The 6,821-nt window shown below is 39.5% G+C and overlaps 1 non-coding gene across 1 annotated transcript; it reads left to right on the top strand.

Annotated features, from left to right (window-relative positions):
• Nucleotides 1-803: 803 nt before the first annotated feature.
• On the top strand, nucleotides 804-884 carry TRNAS-UGA (transfer RNA serine (anticodon UGA)). The gene has a single exon. It is a non-coding gene; the product is annotated as a tRNA-Ser (tRNA).
• Nucleotides 885-6,821: the final 5,937 nt, after the last annotated feature.

The following is a 6,821-nucleotide window of genomic DNA, read 5'->3' as shown; positions in this document are numbered from 1 at the left end:
GATACAATGAATAATACAATGAATAGAAGTTTTAATAATAAGCATTTTCCTTTTCCTAACACTTGGATTGCTTATAGAATAATATTGAAAATACCCGTTACAGTAGTTACCGCTGAGAGAAATTTCTCCAAATTGAAGTTGATAAAAAATTATCTTCGATCAACTATGTCACAGGAGAGGTTAAATGGTTTATCTTTGTTATTTATAGAAAAGAAAATGGCCGTTGAACTAGACTACAAAAATTTTATTGAACCTTTTGTACATCAAAAGATAAGAAGAATTATTTAGGGGCCTGAATGTTTTATTTTGCATCAGGCCTCCGGTATGCTGGAGCCGGCTCTGGTAGAGATGTTTAGGTTTTCTTTGAGTTAATAGTCAGCTTGATCAAGCTTTGGAAGGGGACCCTTCACTCTTAACTCTTAATAATATATCAAGGAAGCACTTGGTACGTATAACTTCACACTTGGAAGTTTCGAAGCTCCTATTTTCCGAAACAAAAAAAAATTATATATATATTGAAGCATGATTTACTTGGATCGAAATTTACAGGGTATGTTTATGTATAGAAGTACTGCGGAGAAATGGAAGTCTTGTAAGTATGTCGTGTTGCTATAGTTATTCGTCGTTTTCCAAATCTGTTGAATTAGGGTTTTATTCAGTGTGTTGCTGTGTCCGGCACGGTCTCGGCCGAATCAGAAAAAAAACTTTAACAAAGAATTCTATAATTAGCTTATGGTAGGACTTGAAAATATAATAAGAATGATCAGGTTCATTTTAGTATACAAGCAAACTACGGTATGTAGGTCGATATGTCCGAGTGGTTAAGGAGACAGACTTGAAATCTGTTGGGTTCGCCCGCGCAGGTTCGAACCCTGCTGTCGACGTTTCTTTTTGGCAGTTGTTGTTTCCAACAGATTTAGGGCGTTGGCCCCAAATGCTACAATTTGGGGAGGGGAAAATGGCGCCCAATATCGATTTATCAAAAAATAACCGCAAATATCACTTTAAAACGAAGTCTCGTCTTGAGTTTTTTAAATTTATCACAAACGATGTTGCGTTTTTCGTTTTCAATTTTTTTTAAAAAAAACGCAATCTAAGCTGATGTTTTGAAGGTCTGAAAACATTACTTGAGATTGTGTTATTTTTGTTGTGTTTTTTTGCGTCAAAAAGGGGCCCCATGTTTGGTTATGTTTGGTTTTCTAACGAAAACCCAACATGGTCTATCGTTTTGCATTTTTTTAAATTTTTTACCGAAAAATTATATAATGTTATGTTTCCAAACTTAACATGTAATTTTAAGGGATGCTTTATTCGTATTTTATTCATATTTACAAATATTTTAATATTTTTAAAAACTCAAATTGAGTATTAGTGAACCCTAAAATATTAAAAGCCATTAATAATTAGAATTTGGTTCCTAGGATTTAGGGCCCTAGATTAAATTTGAGTTTAGGTTCCGGAGTTTAAGGCCTAAACCCTAAATCCTAAACACTAAATCAGTGTACGTTTTATTAATTTATTTTTTAATATTTCTAAAATCCAAAAGCGGATTGTTGAACTTTAAAATGTTAAAAATTGTTAAATTAGGACCCAGTTTTTATTATTTTTGGGTTCACCAATTCTCAATTTAAGGGTTCACTAATTCTGAATTTGTGTTTTAAAAATAGTAAAATATTTATAAATATGAATAAAATACGAACAAAACATCCCTTAGAATAAAATTTTAAATTTGAAAACATAATATTATTTAATATTTTGGGTAAAAAATAAAAAAAATAATAAAAAAATGGTAAAAAGGCTAATACAGGTAGCGTTCAACTTGAAAACACAACTTGGAATTATGTTTTGATTGGAAAAACGTGAATTGAAGTCACGTTTTAAATGTTAAAAATGAAAAAAATGAAAATAAGAGAAAACGGAAAACACATTCGCGTTTTTCATCAATACTAAAAACGGAATCCGATCATTTGTTTTAAAATGAGAAATAGGATCATATTTTCATAAAGTGACATTAAGGGCCCTCATCTCAAGTATTGATATTTGAGCCATTTTTGACATATTTAAATATGAAGGGAGATTGGTGACTTATCCGTTTGAATGCCAACTATTGAATCACAAAGGCCACTACTGACATCGATTCCGTACGACTTTAAGAGTTTTAAATGTTTCCCTGATGCTTCGAACCAACTAAATTGCCTTTAAATTTTAATTGTTCCCGACCGTGAGATGAATAATTAAATCTCGCAAGTGAGGCATTTGTTTTCATGTTCTCTGTATGTGTTAGATATGGGTCCAATAAGGCCCAACGAACGAAGGCTCGACGTAATTATGGGTCGAAGGCCCACAGAGCTCGGCAGGCCAAGGCCCATTACTCCTCCAACCATTAGGATTACATAATCATAACACCCCATTTTCACTACTCATCATTACTCAGGTGTAACGGACGAGCATTCATGGCAAGTTTGGGTATAAGACCCTTGGGATAGTAAGACAAAGACACATATATTCTCTCACATATTCTCTGCTTTTCTTGTATTCCCAAAATCCGCTCTACATCCAGATTCTTATTCTCACACCGAAGGTGAATCGGGGGGACAATCCCTCGCATTCTCTTCTTTTTTCAGGTAGAGGTCGAAGGATGTTCTTAGGAGGCCGAAGTCCGTTCTATCAGAGCGAAGGAGATCCGGGCGTAATATTTGGCGCCGTCTGTGAGAATACGAGAATTACAAATGAGATACCGAGAAAATGACAAACACGGTTCATGAACACCCACCACCACCTAGTTTCACCATAGATAATAAGGACATCATCTCAGTGCAAGCTTCAGTCACAGAGGCCGTTGCAAAAAAAAGCCTGGTCAGCCGAAAGATGAAGACCTGGAAGCGGTCTGAATCTACGTCATTTGTAACTGCCTAGCCGGGTAGACAGTATGGTCGAACGTCAGAACGGCCCAGTTGGTGACAAACGTTTAAAGGACCCCATCCCGGTTCCGGGACCGCTTGGAAGGGGCCCCTTCGCCCATGTACTCCAGGTCATCCCCCTGGCCGTCTTCAGGAGCCGGAGGGGCCTGTTAAAGCGGAACCGCCCTGTCAGTTTCGGTCCTCTCCTCCATCTCCTCACCCGAAGGGTCTGAGAAAATCTTCTTTCCGGCCGCCCTGACCTTCTCTGTCTCCTCCGCAGCTCTCTTCTCGGTCGCCTTGGCCTTCTTCCTCTCGATAAGGGCTTCCCTGGAAGACACCGAAAAAAAGGGAGACGGAAGGAAGGTCATTCTAAGCAAGTATCACAAAATGCTAAGTATACAATGCATGAAAACGGAAGGGAGAAAAGGCAGAACGAACATAAAGGAAAATAATTATATGACAAACTATAAGTAAAAGATAGACGAAGGAAAAGGCTGTTACCCCCACCTCACAAGCTAAGGAGCCAATCCTTGTCCCGGAACTCCTCGGGACCCGGCTTGTTTACGTTCGCGTCCACCAGGGCCGCGTACAGGTCCTTCTCCTTCTCAGTCAAGTTCGGCATCCGAAGTGCCGAAGCATTAAACTCCCGCCATATCGAAAGCTCGGATCTTCGGCCCACTGATGAAACACCAGTGTGTGTGGGTGGTCTTATTACTGGAGTTTGTGGTCGTCTAGTCTACTCGGCCGACCCGATGGCCGATGTTGTAGAAGCTTGGGCTCTTCAGATTCTTTCGAAAGTCGTAACGATATCAGAGGAGCCGAGTGAGCGGCTGAACCCCGACTTGAAGGCACCGGTTGTGGAAGAAGTTGATGTGAATGAATCCATTCGGATCTATCTGCCCCAAAGAGATTCCCATTTGACTGAAGAGCCGCCTGAGAATCTTCAGCAACGGCACCTTGAAGCCGCATTAAAAAGCCGTTTCGGAGATGCCGACGACACAGTCCCCATAGCCCTTTAGCGCACCCGGGGTATCATAGATCTGCTCGTCTCCTTTGGTGGCGTATAGCCAGAAATAGCCTCGTGGGACAGATTAATCAAAATACATCTGCCCCACTCACTCATTCGATAACTCCGAACGATTATTAGGCGCAGGGTACGTCGCCAGCGAGCCGAAGAGAGCCCTTCTCGTTCGCTCGGGTTGGGAAGTAGAATTCACGGCAAGAGTGTTCACTCGGGGAGTAGAAGTCCCAGCAGGGGGGTTCGCTCGGTCCATGTCCCTGTATTCGAAAATAATGAGACAAATTAGTCCATGTACTCGGATTAACAAAATAGAAAGAATTAAAAAAGACAAGGGACCGAGTACATGTCCTGGAACCGAGCGAACGACAAAAGCGCCTAGAGTCGGCTCCCGAAGATGTTCTGTAGACAAGTTTTCCCGAAGGAAGTTCTTACCCCCATAACCCTTCATATACCATCTTTAAACTAACAGACAAGGAATAATGAAGAACTAAGCACCCTGACTCGGCTCCCGAAGGTTGTTCTACAACCAAAAACCCCCGAAGAGAGTTCTTGACTGAGAACACAGCGTATGCCCTCTTTAAATGTCCCCCTAAAAAAGAAAAAAACCCTAGAAATATGTCTACTACCTACCCAGAAAAAACCCACACAAGAACAACAAAAACCCAGAAAGCAAACCCAGAAAGCATCTCAGAAAAGATAAAAACTTGCATGCAAAAGAAAACATAAGAGACAAACTTGCATGAAAAACAAAACGAAATATGAGGAATACTTACTGATTTCAAGATGTTTCCTAACCGAAATGAGATGGTTGGGAAAGGTTGAGTTGTTACTGCCCGTGTCAATAGATCTGGAGAGTTTGTTGTTGTTTGTGTTTGGTTGCGAAAGGAAGATAAAGAAAATTAAGTGACACACCGTAACTACTTATATAGGCGCCTAAAAATGTTTAGTGCCAAATGAACGACTTCTGGGCTCTTTTGAAATGGACAGCTCTAATGAAAATGATTGGAATTCAGCGATTGGGATTGAGTTATGAAACGACGTAATAGACAGCTGTCCCATTAATACACCCACGACGTTGCCACGTGTACGAATGAGATCGAAGTGATCGTCCTAGGGTTTCTTTACCCCAAAATGGGTCGAGATCGATATCCATCGGCCCGACCGAAGGACAGGGACATGTTAGCTATGGGCCCAACAAGGTCTAACAAACGAAGGCTCATAAGACGATCACATTATTGGGCCAAAGACCCAACGTAACCACGGACCGAAGGCTCACAGAGCTCGGCAGGACAAGGCCCATTACTCCTCCAACCGTTAGGATTACACAATCATAACGCCCCTTTTTCACTCCTCATCATTACTCAGGTATAACGGACGAGCATTCATGGCGAGTTTGGGTAGAAAATCTCTGGGAAAGTAAGACAAAGACACATACATTTTCTTACATATTCTCTGTTTTTCTTGTATTCCCAAAACTCACTCTACATCCAGATTCTTATTCTCACACCGAAGGTGAATCGGGGAGACAATCCCTCACATTCTCTTCCTTTTCAAGTAGAAGCCGAATGTAATAACCCCAAAAATTTTGGACTTTTTGTAAACCTTATGAATAGTGATTTTGCTGATTATGCTGAATAAGAAAACTTTTCATGCCACACTATGTAGCAGTTCTTTTATTGATATTCTGAGATCTTATTAGTACTCTATATGGTATATAAGTGTATGTAAAGATCGCCAGAATCCAAATTCGAACACTTTGATTTTTCCCAAAAATCCACCAGATACCGAAAGAATTGAGTATAAGGTAACATGATTAAAAGGATTTAAATTCAAGGATTATAAGAGAGGATCATAAAAGGAATATAAAATATTGAGAAAGGTTTAGGGGAACCCAAGTAGTAAGATCCCGGATATGATCCCTCAAACGATTAGCAAGAACGAACGATAAACGAGTCGTAAAATAATTAAACGACAAGTAATGCAAGAGAGATTAGTGCAAGGATTAAGGATAATGATCAAGCAATTAAGCAAGGATTAGCATAAAAGATGCTTCCACCACCAAGTAATGACAAGTGGCAAATGATGAAGTCACCAAGGTGATGTCATGCTTAATCACACTCCACTCACTTTAATCAACCAATTAACCACCCAAATATCTCACCCAACTCCCATTTTCCACCACAATCACAATTAGCAAAGAAAAAAACACTTTCCCCCTCCATTGCTCTCGACTTTTTGAAAGGAATATGTCCTAAGTCCAATCATGTATAAGGATTTAGGAATAACTTTTATGTAATCTGTTTTGATTTCATTGATATTAATAAAAGACTTGTTTTGTTTTTATTACGGGCTTTATCTATTTAAGTGTTTAAATAAGATATACCATAGTTTAGAGTAAAGCTTTTTATGGATTATGATGAGATCATAATAGTGAGACCTAAAAAGATGATAACTCTAAACTTAAATAGTTCCTGGTCATAGGATTACTAACTGGTAATTAATAATCCGCAAAGATCGGTACATACTATGCTTGCTTCATTATGAAGGATGTCTGTTCTCATAGACATTTGTGTGGTGACACTATAGCTGGTATGTAGGTGCTTATTATAGAATAAGTTCACTGAACATGACTCGCACAGCTGAACAACTGATGGAGTTCACTCACGTGTCAGCAGTTGTTCACATAGTGATAGTTGTACAAGTATCCTTAGACTTGAGGTCATCATAGTCATCTTGTGTACACTGAACTATGCTTTGGTTTAGTTCTTAGTCTTCAGGGACAATTATTAGGGCTCTTTTGGGTATAGGAATTTGTACACGAAGATAGTGTATGATCAATAAAGGATCTACCCCTTCCAGTGAAGGAAGCGAATGTTCAAGGCTGATCCACTTATGCTAGT

Source organism: Apium graveolens, chromosome 8 (assembly GCF_009905375.1).
Source record: "Apium graveolens cultivar Ventura chromosome 8, ASM990537v1, whole genome shotgun sequence".
Classification (NCBI taxonomy): domain Eukaryota; kingdom Viridiplantae; phylum Streptophyta; class Magnoliopsida; order Apiales; family Apiaceae; genus Apium; species Apium graveolens.
This window is presented reverse-complemented; position numbering and strand designations above follow the sequence as displayed.